Source organism: Cupressus sempervirens, chromosome 7, assembly GCF_028749045.1.
Source record: "Cupressus sempervirens isolate cs-2001-9-10 chromosome 7, ASM2874904v1, whole genome shotgun sequence".
Classification (NCBI taxonomy): domain Eukaryota; kingdom Viridiplantae; phylum Streptophyta; class Pinopsida; order Cupressales; family Cupressaceae; genus Cupressus; species Cupressus sempervirens.
The window spans coordinates 208,440,532-208,456,967 of NC_143124.1; positions in this window are offsets into that span (position 1 = coordinate 208,440,532).

Below are 16,436 nucleotides of genomic sequence, written 5' to 3' on the forward strand. Positions count from 1 at the left end.
CTTACTTCAAATTCATTAAGGTAGTTTGCCCAAAAATCTTCTAATTGTGGGGAATGAACCAAGGATACTGCATTTTTAACATTGTTTCTGACAAAGCCAGTATAGTCAAAATCTAACTGAAAAATGAAAGGCTTAAATCATAACTGGGTTAATGATTTTGCTGACAATATGGCTTCTTTCAGACTAGGGCATCTATAGTGTCCAATCTCAATTGGGAAGAATACTAAAGAAGATCTTTTTGAAATCTGAAAAGACTCAACTACAAAAACAAATTTCCTACACATCTCAGATAACACTACAGAGTCTGTACAATAATGTGGTAGCTTTAAACGTTCATCAAAAACACCACCCACTCTGATATATGTAAATCTGGGGAATTGAATATAAAAGAAACCATAGATTTACACAACCTACATAGCTTCTTCTGACATCCTATCATTCTCCTGAACTTGGAGTTCAAATACCAATTTCCCTAGAAAGACATCATTTACCCTTTTAAACTCTTTGCATAATGTAGTTTCTTGAAGATCACCATAATATTGGTAGATGGGCATGTCATCAACCCAAGGTGCATGTGTAAGATAGTCCCATTCTTTAGATGCCACTACGATTTAAATTAGATAAGAAGACAAGAAAAATGGACCACAATTGTTAATAGCTATTAAACCCCTATGCAGGTTTTCTACTATCAGGTCAAACCAATCAATGAATTTAACTCCTTCAACAATATTTTATATGAAAAAGTACATCCATGACTCCCAATGGAATGCATGCTCATTTCCCTTAATCCTATTCAGCAGAAGAATGATGTTTGCAATTTCTTTTATAAAATGCTCAATAGTCAATGGCTTAGGCAGTCTAGAACCTACCTCTACTAGTTTCAAAAGCTAGGACTGAGCTATCTTGTTATCATAGCTGCTTTTGTTTTTTGCATACAGGTGCTCAGCTTCTTCAAATGTCCATGGATCATAGGGTTCCTTGTGAGGAATCCTAAAGGCTGAATGGGCACTGGTTCTATTGATTCTAACAATCACTTCCCTGAGGCTTTCTTAATACACCCGAAAATAAGGTCATAATGACTTGCACATTCAAGAACGAGCTCTGGGCATGTGATAGAAATGGGAAAAGTGATGGCTTCTAATAATCCACTATCAACTAACCTCTATTAAATAGGGCTTGAATGGGTGTTCTTGGCTCATTCAATTACCTCAAATAAATTTTTATTTACCAGAAATTTGTCACAAATTTCAGGTAGTGAACTGAGCAAAGATGGCTTCTCTAACTTGGGCAATTTTGGGCAGAAAAGCATCATGATTGCTAAGAAAGATAGGTTTATAAGATACAGCTTGAAATATCTCAAAACAAAGCAAACACAATTTGAAATGCAAAGGGTTATGGAAATGCACTTATAGTTTGACAGAGACAAAGCCTGCAATTTTCCCTTTGTACCCGATAATGCTAGAATTTCATTGAAATGAGTGGGAAAAGGCTAAAATGAATGCATTTAAGGAATTATTTTTGTAGAAGATCGTAGCATAGATTCAGCAAGTAAGTGCAATAATTACTCATTCATGTGACATGCATTGGAAAAGACACCGCGTGTGCTTTGTTTTAAATACTCAATCAAATCTGCATGTATACTGTTATGCTAAGTGATCATGACATGAAAATTTTAACCCTTAATCAAATCTTGCCATAGCTAAACATGTACTGCCTTAAACCCCTTCACTTATAACTTTGCATGTCTTGGGAAGTGCTATACTAGGACCCATCTTGATTTGGCCTAGAAAGTTGAAACTTGCATACAATTATTGTTAGTGTGCAAAATCAACATTGAAGTTGAAGTTGAAGATTTGGGTGGTCAGGTTTTGACTTCAACTTCGACTTTACTAAGGCCAACTCAAGGAAAGAAATCAAACTTGACATATGAAGACTGACGCAGACTTGAACTTGAAGTTGAAGTAAACTAAAAGTTCAAGTTCAACTTCAGGAAAAGAAAACTTGGGACCGAAATGTACTAGGGTGCGAGAAAAATATAAGTGCTAACATGTGGTCTCTTTTATAAGCCACCTATGATGAGTTCCTCTTTAGTGCATAGCTAGGAAGAACTCCTCCTTTCAATTTTTTCTCTTCTTTGCCCTCAATGCTACCCCTGCTAAAATGTTGACTACCTACTTTTCCTTTTACATGTCGACTCCTCAATTTCTTGTGCTATGGATTCTTCATAGCCAGTTGTGATTTTAGCTTTAGTCATGGGCTGATGGAAAAGAAATTCCTTTTTAATGGCATAATCTCCCTTATACTGGCATGTTCCCTACATGATCTTAGTTTTTGTCTTTTTATGGCATCATGTTTGGGGTCTTTGTGACTAGCAGCCATTCCTTTTAACACTACCTACAATTTTTTATTTATTTTCTAGCTATGGATTGGAAATCCTCCTTCATTTCCTTCCACATTTTACAAGGCAACTCTCTTTGACCCCCAACATTATGTTGATAAAAAAATTTGCATTGTATATACAGGCTTAGTTACTATGATTCTCTTCATGTACGAGATCTCTATTTCAAAATGCACACTCTAATTTTTGGTGTGAGCCACCTCTCATTTGCTAACATCTTCCCCTATTCTCACATAGGTTTCCTTCTAAATATATCTACCCCTACTCCAAATGGCTTCTTCATTGATAGATGGGTGCCTTGGATTTCAGTGCCCCTATTTCTCAGTTGTTGTGGGCCTTGTTTGCATGCCTCCAGTAGCTCCGTGCTAATGGCAATAGCCAAATTTGATAGTTTTATAGAGCCAGATCAAAATGAAAGCCTTACCAATGTAAATATCGAGTATGATGATTATATTTATTTAAATAAGAACCACTAAAAAAATCAGCTTTCTATTAATCATAGTTGTTACAATTGCTACTTGGCCATTGACAAAATGAAATTTTGTATAATCCTTCAAGGATTTTTTATTTGAGTAGCTGGGTGCATTGGAAACCTACAAGGGAAGCTGAGATGAGATAAATCAAACAACGTTATTGTTCTTTCATGACTTTCTTTTATTAGAGGGTGCTTTGTTTATAGATATGAGCTCTTCAAGCAATGATGAAGATGGACATGAGAAATGGGGGGTAGCTGTCAACAACATTGTAGTGGATTATGATACCACTTTCATGAACAAGAAGAGTAATGGTCATTTCAAAGAGGGATGAGAAGGGAAAATCCAACAGCCTCAAGTTATATCAATCTCGAGTAGGACTCTTCCTTGGCACCTTATATTTTTTGCATATGCTCCTCTTTGCTAACAACCAACAAGACACCCTCCACCTATGCGTCGGATCCTTTAGTCTTAATAAAAATTTCATAGCATCTTGAAGCACATCATCTACCTCCAAATGCATTCCATTGTGACCTAGAAAATTGGGGTCCTTCTTCATGGAGGAAGTAAACCCTTCCAAAAATGGTCTTGGTTTATTTTTAGCACTATAAGGTTCCCTTGATTTATTTTTCTTCCTTTGTTTATTCCTTATGTTTCAAGATCGACTTCTATGCAACCATCTCCTAGAAAAAACCATCTATGAGATCATTCAGACACTCTTTAGAACCACCAAGCTTACCTTCCTTGACTTTCAACTTTTTTTGCAAGTTGTTGCTCCATTAGTAAATCTTTATAAGCATAAATTGTCTTTTGATCCTTCGATTCCACCCCTCATATCCACATATAAGAACTTGAAAATCCCAAACAATGGAAGAGTAAAAAACAAACCACTTTCTCATAGAAATTCTATAAGAACATGGTTATGGATAGGGCTCTATGAAATAAAATTTTGTAATGACATCTATCAGTGATATGCCCATGGTTATCTCTTCCCCTTTTGAAAATCCTTTGAGAATCATTATTTCAAACATATTTCCATCAATATGATGAAATCAATTGGGCCCCAGGCGGATCTGACTAAAAAAATTTCATTTTCAAATACTTGACTTCTCAAACTAGCCTATTGAACTCATCATATGGATTGGAACTAAGTTCGAACAATAAATTCACATTTGAAACTCATTTTATCCTTTTTAGCAAACTATCAATTTTATGCCAGGAGGTCACTTGATTGGCCTTAAAAATTGATCTAAACACCTAATCAGGCTCTAAAATTTGGCACACTAAATCTCTGCTCTGCATAATTGTACCATGTTAGATCTCATCTCATAAATAATTTGAGGTCAAAATATATTCGCTGTCAAAGTTGACCTCAAAGAACTGCCTGTAAGAAAAATTGTCAAAAAGCAATAAACTGGGTTCAGATTTGGCTTCGAGAACTAGGTAAACTAACACTTGGGAAGACGAAAATTGGGACACTAATTCTCTATCATGAGGACATTATAGATCTAAAATTTGGGCTCATGATGAATAACTAGGCACAAATGGCGGATAGTTAAAGTAGGCTACTTGGATTTTGTAGATTGAAAACACTGTCAAAAAGGTGATTTTTGCAAATGGAATTGACCTGGAAAAGTGTGCAAATGGATTTGTCATAACCTAAAAAATTGGCACACTTAAAGTATTTTTGGAGTACAACATAGGGGTATAATCCATTCAATCTCACCTGTCACAGATTTAATGTTGTAATGTCCCAAATAGGGGTCCCGACATATCTAGAAATGCTAACACAAGTACAAAGATAGAAATTGCATTTGAAAACTGATCAAACAGATTCATCATGAGCTGAAACTTGAAAAATAATAAGTCTTTGATGTCTACAATGCAAAAAAAAAGGAAATCTAGCATTTTGGTCAACTAGGACAAAGTTATAACTCATCAAATAGGGCTTCCCAGAATTATGAACATTTTGAAAATGGATGAACATTGATAAACAATCAACGTTGAGGGATTCAAAACCTAGTCAAACAGACTTGAAATAACTCAAAATCTAAAATATAGGTTCATAGGTATGGATGCTAAACACTCCCAAAGTGGTGAGTCATGAAACATTTTTGGGTGCAAGATATTCAATTGCAAACATGGCCTCTTGTCACTTTTTGACACTTCAGCTAAAATGCAAATTTGGCAAATGCTCAAAACAGGACTTCATGGAATGACTCAGAATGAAAATTTTTCTTCATGGAACACTTAGACAACCTAAATGTAGGGTGTTAGAAATATTAAACACCTTAGGGGCCTCAAAGGTATAGTCAGGTACATAGGCATTTATGGGCATTCAAAGGACTTGATTTGACTCAAAATTTGAAATAGATGCTCCAAATGAGAACGCAATTTTGAGCACCACCACTAAAACTACTCTATGAAGAGATTTGACTAAAATTATCTATTAAAATGTCTCATCATAGATCTTATAGTTAACACTTACTTACCTAATAACAGATCACCTCTAAACGATGTCTTCTTGATCCTTCGTGATTAGATGTCTCAATGTTATATCCTTTTCTCTATCCTTTGTTCTTCTCTAACCGATTCTATAATTCACTCTTTCTTCATAACTTCTAAGTCATGTTGAATGCTTTGTATGAAAAATATCTTGTTTACTCCTTCAACTCTCCTTCATCCATAGATAGTTTAGGGTTTCTGGCCTCCTTAAGAAGACTTAGGTGGCTTAGGGTTAGGTATGAATCTATGACTAATATTTATCCATTTTCCCACTTAATCCTTCTCATTTTCTAATTTCCTACATGTAATTGCATAGGGAATCCAAATATAGATTCATCCTCCTCTTTAAATATCAAAATATAGTCATAAGTCATCTCAAAAATGGTTTACATAGTTGTTTGTGCCATTACAAGTAAATATGTCAAAACTGTGTCACTCAACATATGAAGTCTTTGATGCTTGACATGTACTATTATGTATACTGTGACTCAACACATACATTACTTAGCATCCACTATTTACTTAGCTCCTAAATCACTCGACATGGTCTATCTCCTTGGCACTTGAGTGATTTAGCGCATGAGTGACTTTATACTCATTGCAACTCAGCATGGTCTAATATTTACATGTTGTTCTTAGCATGTATTAATTAGTTTAGCATGAACTAAGTATATGTCTTAAGTGTGTTGACACTCACTTGTCAAAACTAATTTGAGATCAACATCAGGTGTAATTAATATATCAAAGAATCCTGTGATGCATACCAAGACCAAGTACATTGCAATAAAATAGCATTTTTTGAGAAAATTGGTGCAAGAGAAATAGGTACAATTGGAATATGTCAATACTAAAGAAAAAATTGTAGACGTATTCACAAAGCCATTACCTAAGGATGCATTTTTGTATTTAAGAGGTCAGTTATAGGTTATTCCCCTATCTAAAGCTCACTAAATAAAGTTTAGTGATGCATCAACTAGTGCATGTTGAAGATCAATCAAGTTGATGTAGTAATGAAAGGGAAGATTACATATGAATTTGTACATAAGGTACATTTATATTCACTAATATTATCTTTGGTATAAGATATCAAAGAGGGAGAGTTTGTGTGTGTCATATCATATAAATTTTGTTTGAAGATGTCAAATAGGAAGAACTTAGTCTGATATCAAAGAGGGAGATTTTTGATCTCTATCAGAAGAAGATGTTGAAGATAGAGTTTACTAATAGAGGAATAAACTAAAGTTAGAGGGAGTTCACACTGATAGAGATAGTTCTCATGGATGAGAATAAGAGTGAAACTAAGGATATTTTTCTTACTTTATTTTTTTTGTAAAATTTCATTGTATTATGACCTGTTGCGTTGCCATCAATGCTAAATAGGAATATTTTTGATCAATTATATATTGTCTTTGATTATACAAAAATGTCATATCTTTACTAGTTAGTGTATGTCAAGCTCATTCAGATGATGAAGATAGTTTCTTGTGTCTACTGAGGATTCTAGTGTTTTCTGAGTTTAGAAGACATTGTCTACTGAGTTCACTCAAACATCAAAGAAAAGTTCACAAAAGTTGAATGTTAACTGAGCTCACTCGGTTGACAAAGGAAAGTTGGATGGAACCAATGTTAACCAAGCTCACTTGGTTACTAGAGGAAGTTTTCAAAGATGTAGTGTTAACCAAATTCACTTTGTTAACACAGGAAAATCATTCTAGTGTTAGTATCTACTGAGCAAGGTTGGCTAACAAAGAATTTTCTTGTTTTGGCATATTGAGTTTAATGGATTTGTTTATTGGTTCTAACCAACTAAGGAGATGAATATTCATTATTATAAGTAGTATTCAAGTCAACTTGACAATAAATATGATATAAGTATAGGGTCAAGTTGTGGATTGAATGAGTGTGACAATGTGGAAGATTAGAAGATGCTTAGAGGAAGTGAATTGGAAGGATAAGTAGAATATCCTTATTGGGTGGTAAAGATTAATTTGATTAGGAAGGATCAAGTATTCAAGCTAGAATTGAGATCTAAAATAAGCAATATAGTTGCATCAGCAATCAGATCATATCATTGTTAATCTCTAACCATTGTACTAGTGGATCAAATCTCTTATCAAAGTTGGCTTAACAATTGTTTGCCAAATCTCTAACAAGGTGACATTTCTAGATTGAAGTGTCTAAGGACCTCTAACAAGGCCACTCCTAACATGGTGATTATATCCTCTAACATGGTCACACCTAATAATGTGCTTCGTAACCTTTTATAGAGTTGGATCCTAACATGGCTCACTTTAGAAGAGTGAAAATTAGTAACTAGTTGCAATTGGCAATTTTTCCCAAATTGGGTTTCCATGTTAAATCTTGGTGTCACTTATGTTCATGCTATTTCTTTTATCTGTATGTAACTAAGTTAATTAAGATTAATCATAGATAATATTTTAATATATGTAGGTTCAGTATTTACCAATAAATAGTTGGTATTATAGTTCTTGTCCATTTACAACATATTGTTAGTGTTAACAGATTTCCTGTGTGTTAACTATGTTACAACATATTGGTAGTGTTAACTAAGTGCCAATGAGTTAACTGAGTAACAATAGTTTCAATAGAGTTTATGTTTTGTATTGACACCAAAGGGATTTGGGAAATATTTTAGTGGTAACTAATTCACCCCTCCCCTCTGAATTACTCCTCTTATATTTCCAACACAAAATTAACAAAAATTATTTTCTATTTCCACTTTGGTACTTTTTTTGGGTGTACGAGGCCAGTTGGGTAATGATGTTCTATATTTACTCTTTGGCATTCTAGGAATGCTTGTTGAGTTGTCATTTATGCATGAGGCTTAATGATAGGAATATTTTCAAACTCCTCTTTTGAAAAGATGATATAGGATCAACTCCAATATTTTGGGTGAACTTATGACCTAGTAGAATCCACTTAGCTGAAGATAAATGCATTTTTTTCACAAAGAGGCCTTTGCTTTTTGGAACCAATTTCGGATAAGATGATCAATTTGCTTGTTATTTCAAAATTAACTACAAAAGGAAAAGCCATATTTTTGGTATTTTCTATTTTAAAAATGAATGCAATCTAACAATGCATCTATATTAATTACTAATTTAACCAAGGGTTAGAAAAGGGAATAACAAAGATAAGGTAACAAGAGAGGAAAATAAATAGCATAAAAGGGAAATTCCTAATGGACATAAACTATGGTAATAACACATCTGTGAGTTAAATTGTTAAAAAGATTGGGTAGGAAAGCAATAAAAGTAGGAGTAGTGCTTCCTCAAATCCACTGATGCAATCATTGATGGAAACTTAGTAAAACTAAAAATTGTTCCACTTATTATCAAATTGCAAGGCCACAGAAAGTCCACTCATGTGAGATAAGAAGCTATGTAAGAACAATAGGGTGATCTTCTCTCCAACTTAGTACATCAACTAAATTCATCTACATGTGAAAAACATCAGAACTAAAATATCACACAATAAAAGCAACATAGCAAAACTATTGGCTTCATTATTATCAAGAATAAGAATCCACAAAAATAACACACTTTAGAAAGAATAACTACACTTAGAATGAGAGCACCAAAAGCATATATTATTGCATCAAAATAACAGCCTAGAATACATGTTACATTCCCCAATTTATAAGAAATCATCTCCTCAATTTGTGTTGAGAGCGAGAGATCTCTTCATGCAAATATATACTTAAAACTAATAAAACAAATCTAATTATATACAAACTAACTCTCTAAATGGTGCTAAAATAGGACTCCACCCTTGTTTAAACATCAATTAATGGGTGCATGAGCCTTTACATGTCTTAAAACAAATAAAGAAGAACTAGATAAGAAGGAAGCTGTAAGAGGATATTAGAGTCATTGGAAGCTCTAAAAATGCAAGCTTAGCCTTTTCTAAATGTTTCTATGAGTTAAATTGTCATCACAATGTATTTGCATTGCACAGAAAGCTCTAAATTTTGAATTTCCAGTACACCTCTAGAATATCACACCTATGCACTTGCACACTAGCACACTTACACACTAGGTTCAAAAATCCAAATTTTTCCCAAGTGTTGAAAATAAATTTCTAGCTTATATGTTTTCTTCCCCTTTATACTATAGTGATGTATGGATGTTTTCTCTTGAATTTATCTATAATCTATATCACTTGGGAAGCTTCTAGTAAATCTAATGCCTCATTGTTTTTCCTAACTCTTTGTCAATAGTTACTAATATCCATTCAATTTTCCAAAAAATTATCAAGTATAGCATCAAGTCTCAACAATACCTCTTCATTCTTGAATGCTTGCCTAATATCTTCATCAGATGAAGCATCCTCAAAAGTTCTTTGGAATTGTTCAAATACCACTTGTACTCAATTGAGCTTTGTCATCTACTCATCTTCAAAAATCTCAAGGGACATAGAATCATAATACATCTCTAGATCCAAAATTTTCTCTTGATACTAGCCCTTTAAATTTTTAATATCTTCATGAAGTCCTTCCATGACCTTATTTTTGATAGCTATCTTCTTAATCCAATCCTCAAGTTTATCAATCTTATCTATTGTATACACTTCCATGAGTGTATAGTACCTTTGACCTTTTATTCTTTGGAGTGCTTGAAGGTATTTTCTTAAGACATACAGCTCAACCATAAGCCCAAAATCTTGGTCTACTATAGATACTCGTATCTCTACACTAGAATGAAAATTATGTAACAAATTCAAATTGGCCTATATTATCTCTACACCCTTCTACTCAAAATTGTCACATTATTGTTGACATTCTCCCAAAAATGAATCAAGCTAAAAACTCCCCTTATCTCTCATTTCAAGTGTTGCAGTGGGAGAAACCTCTAGATGATCTTGATCCAATGGATCTACAATTCCATGTAGACATCCTCTTAGTAGCCTATTTTCTTTGTGCAACTTTATTAATTACCTCTCATTATCATCAAAATGTTTGAACACCTTCCTGACACCCATAGTAATCATTACTTTGGTTGTATCTACTATGGGATTTCCTAATAGAACTTCTATAATCTGATAGTCCTTAGGAGTCAAATATTTAGTCTCAGCATGTGGAGGAGGAATGAATATGTAGGAAAGTAGGTCCTAATCTCTATTCTTATTAAGAATATCAATTGTTGTACATCACTGTAGGTGGCTTAGGCCTCTTGATAGGTTCTGCTAGTGCATCCATACCCTCCTCTTCATTTAGGTTCAATTGTCACTTTTTTTGAACCATAACTTCCCAATTTAACTAGGCTGATATAGTACCCATAGGAGAAAAGTACTTGATTAAAGAGGAGGTTTTCCCAATAGGCCCCCTTCCCTTATCACTCCTTTCTGGAGTCTTCTCCTTCTATAAGAGATCTAAATTTGGTGTCCCTACATCTATTGCATCCAAAGTCATAGCCTTTTTATCCTAAGAAATTTGTTAAGGTTCTTCAAATATTTGTCCTTCCTCAGATGCTTCATTAGCTGGTCTATATTCAAGCTCTTCTTCACATACTACTCTCTATTCTTTAGTGATAAGTGGGATGGGAGTGATTGATCCTTTTTCCAAATATGAAAAATCCTAAAATTGTAGTGGTCAAGTACCCAAAGATCATTGTGGTAGAGGTGGCATTTGATTCCAATCCTCTCCCAAATCTTGGTTTGTATTTGTATATCATATTTTATCACTCACCATTTTAGTACCTACTGGCATGAAGTCAAAATTTGATATTTTGAGAATATCTATTCCTTTCCCTTCTTTCTTATCTAGCCATTTTTGTAGCTCATCCTCTAAAGTTGTAACCTCAATACATTGCCTAGAAATAGATGGTGGTGTGATGGTGGAGCTCCTCCTCTTCTCTTCCTAGGTAGTGCTTGCTGAAATGTCCCTTTTCTGATTTTACATGATATTTCCAACCTCTAATCAGATCTTTAAAATCAAACAGCTAATATCCCAAAGATCCACCAAATTCCTCAAGAAACCCCAAATCGGGTATGTTGAAAATAGTGCTAAAAGCTTCACAACTTCACAAATTATTAATGAATCTGAAAATGGAAATTTTTACAGAACTTTCAGCAGCATAAAAGCCTACAAATTGACATTTCCAGATCCGTATAGCCTTTACACAACAGCTCAAAAATGTAGGACCAAAACTATGCTCATCGGGCTCCCGAAATAGCACAAAATATGCCCGGAAACACCACAAGAACACTAATAATCCATCTCAAAAGTTTAATCACATCCCAATATATATATTCAGCTCTATTTTAATAGCTTAAAGTATAAAATACAGCAGCAACCAAAACTGATATGAAATACTCAACCGGAAACACCAAACTCTTACAAAAATACACCCGGAAACTCACAAATCTGCACTGTTCAGCACAAAGGCAAACTCTGTATGAGCATGCACATGGAATGGATTCAAACTCCCATCCTTAGCCTTCCTAGAAACCTACAAACTCCCATTCTTGGGTCTCCCTGGAAACCTACAAACTCCCGTTCTTGGGTCTCCTTCTCCACAGGTTTGGCAGCCTCTGAAGAATAACAAAGAATGAGTGAAAATCAAGTCTGGAATCCCCCCAAAATGCCTCCAAACCTCTTTAAAAAGGGCATAACTGTAACTCACGTCCAAGAGAGGTTAATGAAACATATTTTAATAATAATTATCATTTATTAGTCCAACGGTTTCCAAAGATTAACTCCCCTTTTCCGAAACTTCACTTTCTTGGGCCTGCCTGTCTTAGCAAAGATTATTATTTTTTAATTATTTGAAAAGGGGACATGACAAGTCCTACCCTCCCAAAAATTGCTTGTCCTCAAGCAATGGCTAAACAATAAACCAATCAATCCTCCTGGATCCCAAATGTAGTCATAAACTATACTACTACCAATTAACACAGACTCCTGCAAGATCCTCTGCAATATGACCAAGAGGAATCCATAATCAAACTGGCAATTATAGCTCAACCAAACTCCAAAATCACCATTACCACAGTCAAAAACCCATGAGACACAAACTCTTAGAATATCAAAACCCAAGTAAAGTGGACTACCAACATAGTAAATACCATCAATGCATTCCATTGGCCTATATGGAATGTACAATCCAACTCTGCAAAAATGGTGAATGCTCTCAAATGAAACTATACCAAGTATGGAGAATCCACACACTATACAACTCCTACAGTCAACACAACTCTGTAGATCATTGGCCACTATCTCATAACCATAACTCCCATGCACCCTTGATGGTGAAAAGCCATCACAAGATAAACAACAAGAAATGGAACCCAAACCAAATTTTCCTGCCATCAACTCCTCAGCATAAGGATCAATTGTTAACTGATGTACATACCTTGCAATATAATGTTGATTAAAAAAACCAACCTCAGTCAATAGCTCACCATGAACAAGTGATACAACCCACTGTGACTGATCACTAGCTAAGTCAGGAGATGTCATAGCCAAAGGAGTAGAATCAATAACAACACTTGCTGAAGCATCACTCCAAAACTCCTGCTCTAAGTCATGTATTATCAAGCTATCAACTACAGAACCTGTCGCCATGTCCTGCCCATAACAACTCTCATCCCGAGGCATCAAACTATTCCATAACTGATGATAAGCACTAGGAACCAAAGTACATCTCTGTATCATAATCTCATCAACATGGTCATCAAAGGTAAATTGATGACCGTACCTCACAGTGTAATGCCGATAGAATGCGCCAATCTCAGTCAGTGGCTCAAACTGTAATCCAGATGAAACTAACTGCAATTGATCATCAACCATGTTGGAACTAACTACTACCTCCAAAGATATCACCAAGGGAGTAGTATTACTAGCAGGAACCATGCCAACTGTCGACTCACCAACATCACACATGACCTTTGATACATCTCTAGTCTCTGTGCCTTCAGTACTAGAGGCCACCACCCTGTCAGGCATACAATAATCTGCTACAATACCCAACTCAACTAAACCTGACTCTAGTGGGAATGAACCTGATATGCCAATGTTAGTATCAAGGATGGATGCATCCCCATCTCCACTGTTTCTAACAATCTCAGCCATGGACATCCTTGAATCACCAAACACCATAGCTTGTGACTGTATAGAATTAGATAAAGATTGTAGTTGCTCTAACTCCATGGTCACCTTAGCCAAATGAAACTGTGACTCCTTGAAAGCCAACTATGTACTCTCAATAATCTCAGAAGTCACCTCAAGCTGCTCAGTAAGCTCACTCACCTCATCTTCCTTGGCCAATAATGCATCATATGCTGTACTACCCCACTCCATAAGATAATCTCTGTCAGCTACCAACTGCATATAATTCTGTCTCAAAATCCGAATAGCCTCCCATAAAGAGTGGATCTCTGTCAAGGAAAGATAACTTCCTTCCTGCTCATCACTAGTAGGAGAACCCCATCCATAAACTGCTAATAACTGACGAGCATCATCAAAATGTTGGCAAGTGATAGCAATGTCTCGGTCACTAACTCTCAACTGATTAGACACATGATGGCATTGGCTTGACTGTCTCCTACAAACCTCCTTTGATGCACTGTCTAAAGGAGTATCCTCAAAGTTACTAGTCTCTAGAGTATTACCATCCATGTCCTGTGAATCAACTCTAAAGCTCATATCAACATACAGAGTATCAAAAACTGTAGCACTGCTGTCCAACTCCTCTGTACCGAAAGAAACTAAGTCTTCAAAATTTCCCACTACATCCTCCTGGATGTCATCAATGCCAATATGATCCTGGGACTCATCTGTACACACTGCCAAATATGAAAGATCATCAACACATTCCAGCAAGTATGGTCGACTGGATATATGAACAAAGCCCAACAACGGTGTATAAAAACTAATACCAACATCAGACAAGATACTGGCACAAGAAAAGACAACACCGTGTAATCTGCTAATCAAATCCATGATAGCACCCAAACAAACACTGCTACCAAAAAGTGTTAAAGATCTCCAGTCAACTGAATCCCAAACACCAATATAACAATCTCGAGTCCATATCCATAAACTAGAATCAACTGGTAACTCAAGCAAACTCCTCACCTGAGTAATATGACCAATACCAACTAACTCCACATACCTTTCATGATGAGGTAATGAAGTCACAATACTATCTTCACTCACCTTCAGCTGGCGGGATAAATCATGTGAAGTACTACCTGCCTCAACCTCATGTGATGAAGCATCTAACTGCGCCTGGTACTCTTTCTCAGCAAAGTCATGAATGCTCAATGTCTGCTCATCTCTACCAGGTATCTCACCATCCTGCACAACAACATCCTCATAATCATCATCTGAACCCACTACACTGTAGTCACTGCCTGTTGTAACTATACCATCTTGAATACCTGTGGCATCACCCTTTGATGACCTGTAAACAATTGTCTCAATTTGAGTATCAAGTTGACTGTTACTATCAATCTGTGTGATATCCTTTCCCACCACCTCCTGTGGCAGAGTAGAATCTGAGACCTCTACCTGGCTATCAGCTAGTTTCTCAAACTCCTCATGCAAGTTCTTGGAAATTGTGTCATCTGTCCTGTGAGAAAATCTGCCAAATAGAAATCCAGTCAACTTATCCACCTTAGCTGGGTCAGATAACATGTCATTTATACGGTGGTGCTCAACCAACTATTTAGACATGTCATGGCTTATTTTCATAAGTTTATCTCGAATGTCTAAATAACCATCCTTTCTACTATTTTGACTCTGGCTATCAATTGTCCAAGATCGTTCCCTCTGAGACTCTGTACTATACCTGTCCATTCTGGATAAAATAGAGTGTAACCCCAATAGGATATAACTTCTTCAAACACCAAGAACTAACATGAAAATGATTAGAAGTAGCATGCAACCATATATTTGGACATGCAACTGATTAGAAGCAACATGCAACCACCAAATTATGACATGCAAGATCTGGGTAGTTGTCAAAACTGACATGCAAGATCTGGGTAGTTGTCAAAACTGACATGCAAACTTCTACAACCACCAAATTCACCAAGAACTAAAATGAAAATGATTAGAAGTAGCATGCAACCATAAATTTTGACATGCAGCTGATTAGAAGCAACATGCAATCATAAATTATGACATGCAAGATTTGGGTAGTTCTCAAAACTGAAATGCAAGATCTGGGTAGTTGTCAAAACTGACCTGCAACTTCTACAAACCCTCAGGCTGGCAAGATCATGGCTCTGATACCACTGAAATGTCCCTTTTCTGATTTTACATGATATTTCCAACCTCTAATCAGATCTTTAAAATCAAACAGCTAATATCCCAAAGATCCACCAAATTCCTCAAGAAACCCCAAATCGGGTATGTTGAAAATAGTGCTAAAAGCTTCACAACTTCACAAATTATTAATGAATCTGAAAATGGAAATTTTTACATAACTTTCAGCAGCATAACAGCCTACAAATTGACATTTCCAGATCCGTATAGCCTTTACACAACAGCTCAAAAATGTAGGACCAAAACTATGCTCATCGGGCTCCTGAAATAGCACAAAATATGCCCGGAAACACCACAAGAACACTAATAATCCATCTCAGAAGTTTAATCACATCCCAATATATATATTCAGCTCTATTTTAACAGCTTAAATTATAAAATACAGCAGCAACCAAAACTGATATGAAATACTCAACCGGAAACACCAAACTCTTACAAAAATACACCCGGAAACTCACAAATCTGCACTGTTCAGCACAAAGGCAAACTCTGTATGAGCATGCACATGGAATGGCTTCAAACTCCCATCCTTAGCCTTCCTAGAAACCTGCAAACTCCCGTTCTTGGGTCTCCCTGGAAACCTGCAAACTCCCGTTCTTGGGTCTCCTTCTCCACAGGTTTGGCAGCCTCTGAAGAATAACAAAGAATGAGTGAAAATCAAGTCTGGAATCCCCCCAAAATGCCTCCAAACCTCTTTAAAAAGGGAATAACTGTAACTCACGTCCAAGAGAGGTTAATAAAACATATTTTAATAATAATTATCATTTAT